Source organism: Petaurus breviceps, unplaced genomic scaffold (genome assembly GCF_028583685.1).
Source record: "Petaurus breviceps papuanus isolate PSGF00001 unplaced genomic scaffold, PetGlider_PUasm1.0 685, whole genome shotgun sequence".
NCBI classification, from domain to species: domain Eukaryota; kingdom Metazoa; phylum Chordata; class Mammalia; order Diprotodontia; family Petauridae; genus Petaurus; species Petaurus breviceps.
In genome coordinates, this window is record NW_027186455.1 from 194,379 (window position 1) to 210,109 (window position 15,731).

The 15,731-nt window shown below is 35.2% G+C and overlaps 1 protein-coding gene across 1 annotated transcript in view; it reads right to left on the reverse strand.

Moving 5' to 3' along the window:
• Window positions 1–10,857, reverse strand: part of BDKRB1 (bradykinin receptor B1) — a 14,337-nt gene extending 3,480 nt beyond the window's left edge. Inside the window, exon 1 of the mRNA XM_069104202.1 lies at window positions 10,721–10,857. The gene's annotated coding sequence lies outside the window, so the exon portion shown is untranslated. The remainder of the gene's footprint in view (window positions 1–10,720) is intronic.
• Window positions 10,858–15,731: the final 4,874 nt, after the last annotated feature.

Genomic DNA, 15,731 nt, shown 5'->3' on the forward strand with positions numbered 1-15,731 from the left:
ATCTATCTATCTATCTATCTATCTATCTATCTATCTATCTATCTGTCTGTCTGTCTGTCTGTCTGTCTGTCTGTCTGTCTGTCTGTCTGTCTGTCTGTCTGTCTGTCTGTCTATCTATCTATCTATCTATCTATCTATCTATCTATCTATCTATCTATCTATATCCAGTCCTAATTTCTCTGTTGAGGCAGTTAAGTGGTGCAGTAGATACAGTGAAAAGCCTAGAGTCAGGAAGACTCATCTTCCTGATTTCAAATTTTGCCTCAGACACTAGCTGTGTGACCCTGAGCAAGTCACTTAACCCTGTTTGCCTCAGTTGCCTCATTTGTAAAATGATCTGGAGAAGGAAATGGCGAACCACTCTAGTATCTGCCAAGAAAACCTCAAATGGGCTCACAAAGAGTCAGACACATCTGAAACAACTGAACAAAAATAAAAAAAACTTTCTTGAGCTACAGTTCTGTATCGCACCTACCTATTGTAAATTTCACACTGGTGGTCCCATAGGCATCAAAAACTCAATATATCCAAAATGGAACTCACCCTTTCCTCAAACTACTTCTCCTTCAAATTTCATTATTAGTGTTCTGGAATATGGCAGAAGAAGAAAGGAAATTAACTGGCTCCCCTAAATTCCCCCATATATAAAATAATGCCTCAAAGTGAACTTTGAATGGCAGGAATAATTAAAAGTCAGAGTGAAGCAGTTGTCCACCTAAGACAACTTTAGAGGACTTTAGGAAAGACCTGACATCCCAGGCTGGTAGTTTGATCTAATTGAAGTGCAAATACCTCTGGGCAGATACTGCTGAATTAACAAGCAACAAAGGCTAGGCCTAGCTGTGGCATCTTCAGCTTCAGGAACTTTCACCTCATGGATCTGGGAAGATTATAGGGTGCTCCATGGTGCTGAATGCTGGGCCCACGTGCCCTGATCTGACCTGGTCCATAGCTGGTGACTGCAGGTTACAGGGGTCAGGGACTCTGCTGGCTATGGGCATTTGTGGAGTCCCTGGTTTTGGTTCCAGGGAAGAGGGATGAGCTGAAGCTTGTAGTTGTGGGAGGGACTGCAAAGAACAAGACATGACTCAGAGGCGGAAAGGAATATGTGAAGTCAGCTCCCCAGAGAGCTCAGAAAACAACAGCATAAAAAAACCTGAAGTCTGGGATATTGTCCCCCACTCCTTGGGACTAGACCTAAACTTTAACAAAAAGTTAACAGAAGAGAAATAAGCTAAAAATAATAATGCAAAAGGCATAGAACCTAGCCATAGATAGCTACTATGGTGATAGAGGAGATTTGAGTTCAAACGCAGAAGAAGATAATGAAGTTAAAATAGCTACTTCTACCTCAAAGGAAAAAAGCAAAAATGGTCACAAGCCCAAAATGCTTAAAAAGGACTTTAAAAATCTAATAAGAGAGACTGAGGAAAAAATAGGGCAAAACAGAGGTTAAGTGCCTTGCCCAGAGTCACACAGCTAATGAATATCTGAGGCTTAGGTCTTTCTAATTCCAGGGAAGATGCTCTATCCACTATATCACCCAAATATGTGTTGAATTTGGGTTTCTAGTCTTATGCTTTTGGAGAATTCTGGGAAAGAGAGAAGCTAGAAAAGAGGAGCACATTATCATCATGGAGTATGATTTTGTTCAAACAATTCCTGTGTGTGTCTTGATAAATGGATTCACAAATATTTTATATATTCTGTTATTTTAAATGGAATTATCCCTGTTCATCTCATCCTGCTGGGTATCATTGTTAATATAAAGAAAGGCTTTTTGTGGGTTTGTTTTATATCCTGCTATTTTATTAAAGTTATTAATTGTTATAATTACTTTTAGTTGAATCTCTAGGATTCTCTAAGTAGATCATCATATCATCTGCAAAAATGCTAATTTTGTTTCCTTTTTGCTTTTGCATATTCCCTCAAATTCTTTTTTTAAATTTCATTGCTAATAGCTAACATTTCTAGTACTCTATAAAGTAAGAATAATAAACATCCTTGATTTACCCATTATGTTTTTGGAAAGTTTGTTTCTCTCTCACATATATTTCTGGTGCTTGGTTTTAAATAGTCTATCACTTTAAGAAATTTAATTTATTCCTATGTTTTTGAACAGAAATTGATGTTGCATTTTGTCAAAGGCCCTTTCTACATCTTTTGATCTAATTATGTGATTTTTCTTGTTTTTGTTATTAATATGTCCCATGATGTTTATAGTTTTCCTAATATTAAACCAGCCTTGCATTCCTGGTATAAATCCAACCAGCTTCTACTGTATATATTTTAAATAGATTGCTATAGACTCTTTGCCAATAATTTGTTAAAAATTTTTGCATTGATATTCATTAGAGATATTGATCTATAGATTTATTTCTTTGTTTTGTTTCATCCTACTTTAGGTATTAAGGGCACATTTGTATCAGCAGTAATATGGTAGAATCCCTTATTTGTCTTTTTGCAAACAATTTATATAATATTAAAATGAATTATTTTGTGAATGTTTGATAGAATTCACTTAGAAAAACATCTGGGAGGGTTTTTTTTAGGGAGTTCCTTATATCTTGTTCAATATCTTTTTCTAATATTAGTTATTTAAATTCTCTATTTTTTGTTCTGTTGTTTATTCTGAATATTTTATATTTCTGCAAATATTAACCCATCTCATTTAGCTTATCAATTTTGTTATATATTTGGACAAAATAGTTTCTAATTTCCTTTTTTTATTTCTTAGAAATTTTCTTTTTCATTTTTGACATTGATAATTTGGTTTTCCTTTAGCTTAAAAAATCAAATTAGCTAATTATTTGTCTATTTTATTTCACCTCCAAAATGGCTACTTGTTATATTTATTAATTCAATTTTCTACTTTCAATTTTATCTCTTTTTTATCAGAATTTCTATTTTTGATTTTAATTGGAGTTTTTATTTGTGATTTACTATTTTTTTTAGTTGAATGCCCAATTCTTTGTTTTGTTCTTTCTTACTTTTGTTGATGAAAGTGTTTAGTGATATAAATTTCCCCTTATGAACTGCTTTGACTTGATCCTCACTTTTTGGGAGATGAAGCTGTCTATATTTTCTATGATTAGTTCTTTGATCCACACATTCTTTATAACTCAATTATTTAGTCTTAATTCAAGTTTGAATATTTTTTGTAAATTCCTTCATTGTTTATAATTTTAATCATCATGATCAGCAAAAGATATATTTATTACCATTGCTTTTCTTAATTTGTTTATGAGATTTTAATGCTCTAAAACCTGGCCAGTTTCTATAAAAGTGCCATGTTGGGTTAAGAAATACATATTGGGGGGGCTCCTTGCCTTCCTTCCAAGATGGCAGTTGTGAAGGAGTTCTAGAGTCCCGGGACTTGGAGGGGGAAAGGGTGCCATGGGCACCTGGGCATCCTGAGGTGATGTTCAAGAAAGATGTAGATGCTTTTATGAAACAACCTGGGAATGAGTCTGTAGATACTGTACTTAAGAAATTGGATGAGCAGTATCAGAGGTATAAGTTTATGGAACTTAACCTTACTCAGAAGAAAAGAAGACTAAAAAAAAAAACATATTCCTGAAATCAAACAGACATCACACATTTAAAAATATATGCAGAAGAAAAAAAGAGACCAAAAAGCCCCTGGAGACTAGATTCTTACTGGCTGATAACCTTTACTGTATTTTTTAGTATTGTATCCTTAGAATTTATCTTGTTTATAATGATTGCTACCCAGCCTTGTGTGATCCTAAGTGAGGTTCCTTGGTACTTGAACTCTCTCTTTCTGGTTCCTTGACAGATATCGATATCTTTGTTACTGAAACTCTGTATTTTGGCTCTAGCATTTCTTGGAATTTTTCTTTAAATTTCCTTCAAGAGCTGACTGGTGGATTATTTCTATTTTCACTTCTAGTACATCTGGGTATTTTTAATGATTTATCAAAATATGATATGCATTTTTTCTGATTATGCTTTTTTAGAAAGTATAAATTAGATCCTTAAATTATCTCTTCTTACCTGTTTACAGGTCAGTTGATTTAATAGGAGATACATTATTTTTCTTTTATTTTTTTCAAAATTGGGTTTATTCTAACATTTCTTATCATCTCATTGAATAGTTGAGTTTTGTTTGGACCACTCTAATTTTCAGGGAGTCCATTATTTACATGAGATTTCCTATTTTTGAATCCATTTTCCTTCCATTCTCTATTTGCAACCTCTCCCCCCCCGCCCCAGCTTCCTATCTTTGATCCACAGTCGTTGTGGCTCACACCTTATAGATGGGTATGCCTCTCCCAAGTGGTAGAGAGAATTCCCTGCCAAAATCAAAATGAATATGAAGAAGAGGGCTTCAGATTGCAAGGAAGAGAAAGAGGTAGAATGATAACAGATTATGATGACATAAAGTAACTTCAGAGATCATAAACACAGAAGTGGAGCATTTGTAGGTGATGAAAAATTAGAGAATATTATTATCTCTAATTGAGTTGAGATGGGAAATGAGCAAATTAAGAAACTAGGAGGAAAAGGTGTTTGAGGGGGGTATCAATAGGTATGTTGATGTTCCTTAGTATAAGGGTAGTAATTGGGGAGAAGAGAAATACCGTGAGCCAGGCACCAAAACAGAATTTTAAAAATTCTACTCTTCAGCAAAAAAGGGGCAGCTAAGGGGCATAATGACTAGAGAGAGCACTGGATCTGGAGTCAGGAGGACCTGAGTTCAGATCTGGCCTAGGACACTTACTAGTGATGTGGCCCTGCATAAGTCACTTCACCCTGTTTGTTTCAGTTCCTCATCTATAAAATGATCTGGACAAGGAAGTGGCCAACCATTCCACTATCTTTTGCATGAAAACCCCAAAAGGGATCACAAAAAGTCAGACACAACTGAAACATGACTGAACCACAACAGCAAAGGGAGAAAGCCTTCCTTCTGATTTTATAATCAGAGTGTATTCTTTACTACAGAGACTGATATCGAGGCAGAGTAACACTCAAGAAAGCAGAAGAGATCAGATTGTGGCAAAGATTCAGAGCTCCCTACCTCAAAAACCCACGAACCACTAAAGAGCACTAGATTTGGAGTCGAGGGATTTGGAAGGAAGGAAGGAAACAAGTATTTATTAAGTGTCTTCTATGTGACAGGCTAAGTGCTAAGTGCTTTACAAACATTATCTCATCTGATCATCACAACAACCCCGGAAGGCAGGTGATATTACCATCCCCATTTTACAGTTGATGAAACTGATGCAAACATACGTTAAGAGACTCACCCAGGGATACACAGCTAGTAAGTGTCTGAGGCCTTATTTGAACTCAGTGCTTCCTGACCTGGGGTTCTATCCACTGTGACAAACCTCAGGTTTGAGTTCCTGCTCTGAGCTACTATTAGTGGGTCTTTGGGCAAGTGATGTAACTTCTCTGGGTCTTATTTTCTTCAAATGTAAAATAAGGGGGTCGGGACAAATGAGATCTATGCTGATCCTGTATCTCCTGGACCTTCTCTATCACCTGAAAGGTTGTGGGGAGGTTAAAGAGAACAATAGGCTAATACCTACATATAAGAGTTGACAATAGCCCAACACTCAAAAGAAAGATTCCCTGCCTTGTATGATTTTAGACTTCTTGAGAACTCCCCATTGCCTCAAAAATATCTTCTTGTGATGCTGAAAATTAGCAGTCAAAGTCTTCATTCAGCATGGAGAGATGAATCTGAAAATGCAAATGTCTAGGTGGCAGAACAAATATGCTCCTAGAGATGTGGGGTGGGGGTGAGGGCTTGGGGAGAAAGGAAGGGCAACTATTAAAAAGAGCTTTGTGGGGCAGCTAGGTGGCGCAGTGAATAGAGCACCAGCCCTGGAGTCAGGAGAACCTGAGTTCAAATCCAGCCTCAGACACTTGACACTTAACTAGCTGTGTAACCTTGGGCAAGTCATTTAACCCCAATAGCCCTGCCTTCTCCCTTCCAAGAAGATAAAAAAAAGCAAATAAAAAGAGTTTTTGGTTTCATCCTTAGTGCTACTACTAACATATTGTGTATTCCTTTCCTCTCTGGGCTTTAGTTTTCTTATGCAAAACTAGGAAAATGGACAAGGTGAGCACTGAGGTCCATTCCATCCCTAACTTTCTAAAGTTCTATGATTCCAAGGAGGAGACACAATTTTTACTGACCATAATGCAATAAAAATTATATTCCTTACAAGACTTTTGAAGAAAGAATTAAAAATTAATTGTAGAGTAAGTAATTTAATCCTGAAGAAGTAGTGGGTCAAAGAACAAATCATACAAACAATAGTTAATTGAATTAAAGAGAATGACAGTGATGGGACAAGACACCAACATTTTTAGGATTCACCAAAACATTTATTTAGGGGAAAAATTACATCTCTAAGTACTTATGTCAACAAAAGAGGGAAGGAACAGATCAATGAATTGGATCTGCAACTAAAAAACCCCAACAAAACAAAAAAGAAACCCAATCAACCCAATCAATAATAGGAATTCGAAAAATTAAGGATGATTAAGTTGGAAATAAATGACCCAATAATTTTTTTTTTGCTTTTTGAAAGGCAATTGGGGTGTTAAGTGACTTGTCCAAGATCACATGGCTAGTTTTTGTGTGAGTGTGTATTAAATGTCTGAGGTTGGATCCGAACCCAGGTCCTCCTGACTCCAGGGCCAGTGCTCTATTCACTGCACCACCTAGCCTCCCCCGCCCAATCATTTTTTAAAAGATATAATTGCTTATTTGATTTTAAAAAGGAAAGAGGAAAACTAAATTGTTAAAATAAAACACAAAAAGAAGAATTTACAACAAATAAAACAGAAGTCAAAGAAATTATTGCAAACATTTTGCCCAATTATGTGCCAATAAAACTGAACTTATATGAAATGGATAAATATTTAGAAAAAAATGAATTGCTCAGATCAAGAAAATAAGAAATTAACAATTAAAAAACCCAAATCTCAGAAAAAGAAATTAAACAGGCTGTAAACTCCCAAAGGAAAAAAAATCTTAGGACTAGATGGATTTACATCTAAATTCTATCAGACATTCAAAGAATAATTAATTCTAATATAGCATGAATTATTAAAAATACAGTTTTCCCAAATCCCATTTCTGATACAAATATGGTCACAGAACCTAATATCCAAAAAAATCAAAAAATAAAACTATAGACTAATAATCCTAGTGAACATTGACATAAGAATTAAAATATTAGCTAGAAACTACAGTAGCCTGTCAAAAAATGATGTGCTATAATCAAGATGGAATTATGCCAGAAATTCAGGGTTGCTTCAAAATTAGGAAAACTCTTACCATGATCATACTATATTAACAAGAAGGAAAACAAAAATCAAATCATTATATCAGTTGATTCAGAAATTATTTTGACAAGATGAATAATATTTTAGTTAAAAACACTAGAAAACATAGAAATAAATGAGCCTTTCCTTAAGATAATAAATAGTATCTATCTAAAACCCAGAGCCACAATTATATGTAATGGGGATAAACCAGAGGATGTTACACAAGATCAGGGGATGTCCATTATTACCACTCCTATTTGATATGGTGCTAGAAATGCTAACAATTGCAATAAGACAAGAAAAAGACATTGAAGTGATAAGTATGGGCAAAGAAGGAATTGAACTCTTACTTCTCGCAGATATGAAAAACAATAACCAACAAAGCTACACAGTATAAAAGAAATTCACATAAATCATCAGTATTTCTATATAATATCAAGAAAACACCGCAGGAAAAAATAGAGAAATTCCAGCTAAAATAACCACTGACTGTACAAAGGACCTGAGATTTTGCCTACCAAGAATAAGACACACATAGTAACTTTATGAATACAACTATAAAACTCTTTGTAGGAATACAGAACTAAATAATTGGAGAAATATTAATTATACCTAGGCCGGCAAAGCCAATGACAATACCAACTAAAGTAATTTACTTTATTAAATGCCGTATCAGACTACAAAAGGATTACTTTAGAAACTAGAAAAAACAATTACAAAGTTCATATGGGGGAACAAAAAGGCCAAGAATTTCAAGGAAAATAATTAAAAAGTGTATAATAAATAATATAATTAATTTTAAATATTATTTTAATATTAATATAATTATCAATATTATTAATTTATAATATTATATATAATATAATAAATAAAAATAGAAAAGAAGCAGACCAAGTAAGACTAGATCTCATAATATACTACAAAGCAGTAATCATCAAAATGATTTATTATTGGTTAAGAAAAGGTTGATCAATGAAACAAATTAGGTACATAGCATATAGAAGTAAATTAACACAGTAGCATAGTGTTTGATAAACCCAAAGACCCTAGCTACTGGAGTAAGAAAACTCACTCTTTGACAAACCCGTAGGAAAAACTGGAAAGACCCAACATCTCAAACTCTATATCAAGAAAAGTTCCAAATGGATATTTGACTTATACATGAAGGGTGATGTCATAAGCAAATTAGGTGTGCAAGAAAAAAATTACCTTTCAGACCTATGGACAGGAAAACAATTCATGACTAAATAAAGAATAGAGAGGATCACAGAAGATGAAATGGACAATTTTGATTACACAAAATTAAAAAAAAATTATACAAACAAAACCAAAGCACCTAAAAATTAGAAGGGAAGCCTTGAACTGGGGGAAAAGGTCTTTGCTATAAGTTTTCTGATAAAACTCTCATTTCCAAGCTATATAAAGAATTGATTGAAATTTATAAAATTGAGAGTGATTCCTCATTTGATAAATGGTCCAAGGAAGGATATGAACAATTTTCAAAGGCAGTAATCCAAGCTTTAAAAAGCCATGTGAAAAAGCAAATCCTCCAAAATACTAACAACAAGAGCAATATAAATTAATACAGCTCTGAGGCTCCATTTCACCCTCTCAGATTGACAAGCTTACCAGAAAACAGGTACAATAATGGTGGAGCTATTCTGGAAAGCAATTGGGAAGTAGGCCCTCAAAGTCATTATATTGCACATATTCTTCTACCCAGTGATACAACTATTAGGTATATATCCTAAATAAATCAAAGAAAGAGGAAAAAGTAATCATAATAGCAACTTTTTTTTTATGATGGCAAAGAACTGGAAAAAAAAGGTGTGCCTATCAATTAGGGAATGGCAGAATAAACTATGGTATAGTGTTGTAGGAGGTCATGAAAGGGCTAGTTTCAGAAAAAACAACTGGGGAGACTTGAATGCACCAATATAGAGTGAAAGGAGCTGAAGCAGAACAATTTATACCATAACATAACATTGTATGGACAAATAACTTTGAAAGACTTAAGGACTTTGATAAAGGAAAAGACCAATTATGATTGAATAAGACCGATAATGACTATACTATCCACCTCTGTGAGGACACAGAAGTGATAGACACAATGTGTATAATGAAGCAAAATTAATTCACACAATTGCTATGTTCAAGAAAAGGCTCATTTTTTAATGCGGCAGTTGCGAGAATTCATTTTGTTCGACTGTATATTTCTTAAATGGATTTTCCTCCCCAAAGAGAAAGGGGGAGGTAGGAAGGCAAAATTCCTAAGTATATAATCCCAAGGCTCTTGGAACACAAACACATGATTTTTACATCTTTCCTGGATCTAATATGCTATGACTTCTATGATTTTTTAAAGAGCCCTTCCTAATACCACTCTAGTCCTCAATCCCTCTTGCAATTAGTTCACTTGTGTACACATCGCACCTCCTCTCCACCCTTTCCTTTTCCTCCGCTCCATCCACCATTAGACTGTAAATTGCTCTAGGATAGGGTTTCATTTTTGGCTTTGTATTCCATAACTCCTAGAACAGTACCTTGCCCATATAAACTTAAATGTTCATGGATTTAAATCAAACTGAATTAAATTTGTCACTTAATGAATGACTTTTTTCACATTTATGTATGCTATTTAGAGGCATATTTATTTTTTCCAATAAATAATATAAACAAAATAAGATACAATTTGTTTTAATTTTGAAAATCCTTGGTTTATGGTTACAAAATGGCATAAAACATTAGCTATCAATAATTATGAAAGATAAAGATAGTGACTACATTTTGTGTATAACTATTACAAGTTAACCTAATTAATATTTTAGAAGTTAAAAGGCTCCAACTTACCATGTAGATTTTGAAATATTACATACTCTATGTAATGCTTTCATATTTCATGATTTTCAGAATATGGCTGTTTTGAACCAGTGGAGTAGAAAAAGCTTTGGATCAGGAATTAGAAGATCTGGATTCTAGTCCCTTCTCTATCACAAACTCACTATTTATTAAACTCTATTTGAGCCATTCTCTCATTAGATCATAGTTTTCTTATTTATAAAATGAAAGAGACCAGCTAATATCTTCTAGTTATAAAATTCTATGTTTGTTTGCTTTAGCCTAAAAAACCCCCAACTATTTTAAAACAAAAATCTCTGAAATGACATCTTTCTTCTTTCCCCCTTATAATCAAACCCCTCCTACACCCCAAACTACAGAAGTGCCCAAGAAGTACTTGTTAAATTGAACTAAATTAGTATCAGAAAAAAATCTGGATCCCCAAGCAAGCAGAAAGCCAAAGAATAGTTAAACATTTAAGAGAAACAAAGTATTTCCAGAGAGTTTGACTCTAGCCCCATAATTTAAGGCCCTGAGAACTCACACTTAACAAAGTTTGTCAGTTACTTACATGTCTGAGGTAAAGAATGGACTCAAAGTACTCCTTTGGCTGAGTTTTTAATTTTAAGAGAACTGACTGGGCAAGTGTTTTCTGTGTTCTGGAGAAGACTTAAAAGAAAGGACTTTTACATTTCCTTTCACAATTTCAGCCCTAATGATGTCATCAGTAGGCATGTAGAAAAGTGAAGCAGCAAAAGAAATAATTTGGAACTTCAAAGAATTGAGTTTATGAGTATCGGACAGAAGGAAGTGGATTCAAGAATTCCATTATCATTTGTCTTGGTGACACTTGGAAAATCCCCACTCTATCATTAATTTCAGGTGGCTTTATGGTTTTAGACCTTTTCTTAAGTCCTAAAAGCAGATTTCGACTTTGATTTGTGGTTCCTGGAATACAGTCAGTTAACACATGTTTCTGCATAGCTCCTCCTCTGCTTGATCTGAACCAGAGTTTTATGAGTGGACTAGCAGGATTAACTGACATTTTCTTGGAAGAAGTGGTTCTTTGAGATGACCACAGGGTACTTTCTTGCCAAGAAGTGATCAGTGCTATATTTTAATCCCCCACCAAAGCTGTGTTGAATAAAAGATATAGGAGGAATTATTGATTTTTACAAAATCCCCAGATTTGTGACATACATCACACTTTTCCTACCTAACCTTAGCTAGCAGTTTTGCAGGTTTTTTAGAATCTGAATATATCAAGCTGAAATGTCCAAAAGCCATATGTCTCATATCCCTGAGATCCAGACTGTAAGATAATTCATCTTAGGCTTTCCCACTCATAATAATTTCCTTCTGAAAAACAAGATTCTGGTATCTCCTTCTCCAGATGCAGCTGATTCCAGACACCAATGGCTTCAATTTCCATGTGGATGGCTCTTAAATCCTGTCATGAAAAGAGCAGTAGACTTTGAATCGGGAGAGACCAGGATTTGAATCCAGGCCCTGACACTTACTAGTTACCGTGTTTCCCCGATAATAAGACACTGTCTTATTAAATTTTTTTGGAAAGAAAAACACCAGAGGGCTTATTTTCAGGGGAGGGCTTATGTTGTCCTGCCTCAGCTCTCCTCTGCGGCACTGCTCTCAATGGCGCCAGAAAGCAAATCACTGGGGAAGAACAGGATGACGCGCTCACTGCTGCAGCTCTGATTGGATGCAGCTCGGAGCGTGGGGTGCATTTCACGGGGCGGGGGGACGGTGCATACAGAGGGTACCGTAATGTAGCGTGTAGCACAGGGGATAATCTTCACTACAGTAGCAATCTCAATAGGGCTTATTTTCGGGGGAGGGCTTATTTTAGAGGAATCTTACACAGTAAGGGGAGGGCTTATTTTCAGGATAGGTCTTATTATCGGGGAAACACGGTATGTGACTCTTGTTCTGTTTCTTCATCTGTAAAGTGGGGATAATGATACTTGCAGTCTTTAGTTCCCAGGGTTGTTGTGAGGAAAGTATTTTGTAAATCTTAAAGTGTGTTTATCTATGTAAATCTCGTGTGTGTGTGTGTGTGTGTGTGTGTGTATGTGTGTGTGTACACTCATATCAATATTCTGGGCTTCCTGGAATGGAGTATTGTTCAGAAATAGATATGTATATTATGTTTATGTGTAGGAGAGTTGCTTTCTGACCCCTATCCTAGCTTAAGAAGTACAAAAACATCTCTCTTTCTAATCTATCTATCTATCTATCTATCTACCTACCTACCTAATCCATCCACACCCACACCCCCATATATATGTACATTATATATATACACATATATACATACATATGTATATACAAATGTAATTTGGCTTCTACCTAGTTCTAATTAAAGTATGAGGCAGATAATGAAGTGCTTAACTGTGAAGAAGAGTTTATATCTTGTCACTCCTTAATGAAGTTTAAAGCAGCTCCTTGATTAAATGGAAGGGACAGTACTATTGTCTGGACAAATATTGGCCATGTCACTGATGACCCCTTAAAAAGCTGATGTCACCAGCTCATAGAGTCAATTCAGATAGGAGTAAGCTACTAAGTAAGAACACATTTCCTAAGAGGGAATAACTTTTTACCCCTTTTTGGAGAGTGGTTAAGACTAGAGTGGGTTATGGGAGAGATATGTTAGAGGCACCAGTATGGACATCTAGCAACTGAAAAGTAGGGGAGTTGGTCATGTAGTGAGCGTAAAGTATAATAATCTCAGAAGCACAATATCCACTCAATATTAAAAGACCTACAGAAAGGCCTCTTGGGTATAGCTCCTCTATGGAAGATTTATGGACAAGAATTTCCCAGGATGAGAAGACATCCATGAGAATCTGTCTGCACTGGTGTGAGTACTACCTCTACTCTTGGATCTTGAGTCCAAAAAGTCCATCAAAGTGTGATGCATGCCTCAAAGCCTATTTGCATGGGATTCTCTTCATTGGTGGAGAATGATTATTCAATGCTCCATGCATTGCATGGATGCCTGTGTGAAGGGGGAGTTTAGTGAAAGCTTGAGAGAGGAGAGATCCTGGTCCTTTCAGTTCTAGCTTCAAGAGACAAGATACATAGTTCCATATTCTCATCAGGTCCTAGAAGGAAGAGACACCCTGGGAAGGAACCTGACACATAGAGGAGATAGCACCTCTATCACATCCCTATGCTCTAGCTTACTATACTAAAGATTTTAGGGAATTTCTCCTTGTGCAAGATCTGAAACTCTCTTGGTTTAACTGAGTTCTCTCACTCCCAGTGAAAGAGTTTGTTCACTCTGTGTTGTCTGATATATTCTCATATGAGTACCTTATCTTCTGCTATTGACTTTCTATTGAAAGTCCATTGGTCTATTTGCTATTGAATTTCAAGTTTTCTCCCCCTCCCTATCCTTCCCCCTCCCCAAGATGGCATGAAATTCATATTAAACATATTTTCACATTAGTCTTGATGTAAAGAAAAATTAGAACTAATGGAAGAAACCACAAGAAAGAAGAAACAAAACAAAATAACAAAACAAAAGGAGGCAAATAGTGTACTTTCATCTGCATTCAGATTCCAAAGTTCCTTCTTTGGAAGTGGATAGCATTTTCCATCATGAGTCTTTTGGTGTTGTCTTAGATCTTTGCATTGCTGAGAAGAGCTAAGTCTATCAAAGTCAGTCATCTCACAATGTGGTTGTTACTGTGTACAATGTTCTCCTGGTTCTGCTCATTTCACTTAGCATCAGTTCATACAAGTCTTTCCAGGTTTATCTGAAGTCAGCTTGCTCATCATTTCTTGTAGCATAATTATATTCCATTACATTCTTACATTCATATACCACAACTTGTTCAGTCATTCCCCAATTGATGGACATCCCCTCAATTTCCAATTATTTGCCACTACAAAAAGAGCTGCTATAAGTATTTTTGTACATGTGAGTTCATTTCCCATTTTTATGATCTCTTTGAGATACAGACCTAGAAGTGGTATTGCTGTGTCAAAGGGTGATTTATAGATCTTTGGGCATAATTCCAAATTGCTCTCCAGAATGGTTGCATAAGTTCATAATTCCACCAACAATGCATTAGTTTCCCACATCTTCTCCAACATTTATCATTCAACTGTTTAGGTTTGTTAGCCAATCTGTTAGGTGTGATGTGATACCTCAGAGTTGTTTTGATTTGCATTTTTCTAATCAATACTAATATAGAGCATTTTTTCATATGACTATGGATAGCTTTAATTTCTTCATCTGAAAACTGCCTGTTAATATGCTTTGACCATTTATCAATTGGGGAATGACTTGTATTCTTATAAATTTGACTCAGTTCTCTGCATATTTTAGAAATGAGGTCTTTGTCAGAGAAACTGGTTGCAAAAAATATTTCCCAGTTTTCTGCTTCTCTCCTAATCTCAGTTGCATTGGCTTTGTTTATGCAAAAACCTTTCAATTTAAGGTAATCAAAATTAAACATTTTGCATTTCATAATGTTTTCTATCCCTTGTTTGGTCATAAATTCCTCCATTATCTATAAATCTGACAGATAAACTATTCCTTTCTCAGTTTGCTTATAGTATCAGCACTTATATCTAAATTGTGTACCCATTTTGAGTTTATTTTGGTATATGGTATAAGATCTTGGTCTATGTTCAGTTACTGCCATACTATTTTCCTGTTTTCTCAACAGTATTTGTCAAATAGTGAGTTCTTATCCCAGAAGCTAGGCTCTTTGTGTTTTTCAAGCAGTAGATTACTATAGTCATTGACTACTATATCTTGTGTACCTAACCTATTCCACTGATCCACTAGTCTACTTTTTAGCCAGTACCAAGTAGTTTTGATGATGGTTGCTTTATAATGTAGTTTAAGATCTGCTACAGCTAGGCCACCTTCCCTTGAATTTCTTTTCATTAATTCCTTTCATATTCTGGACTTTTTGTTCTTTCAGATAAATTTTGTCACTATTTTTTTCTAGCTCTATAAAATATTTTTTTGGCAGTTTGATTGGTATGGCACTGAATAAGTAAATTAATTTAGATAGAATTGCCATTTTTGTTATATTAGCTTGGCCTACCCATGAGCAACTGATATTTTCCCAATTATTTAGATCTGACTAGCTTGGGGATCTTTTTCCCCATTAAGAGATAGTGATCAGGATGACAACTTAAATATGAAAATTATTTCCTTTACAGTAACAATATTTCAGGGAGTAGATAGGTATAATTCTAACCTAGTGATCCCTTCCTCTCTGAAGAGAATAGAGTGACCAGGCTCTGGCTACAATCTCCTGCTTCCACTATTGGCAGGAATCAAAATCTCCCTTAGAAAAAAGTGGAAGGAGGAAACAAGAGATATCTAATCTTGTTTCTCTGTGAGCCACATCTAGACAGATCCATGTGGACACATGTAACCTATATGGGCAAAATAACACACACATACACATACACACACCACACCCATACAAAAGTATTAAACTATGTGATGATTTAATGTCATCCAAAACGAATGTCTCATGCATCCATCTATTCATTACATAGCATTCCCAGTGTCACTATATATATATATGATC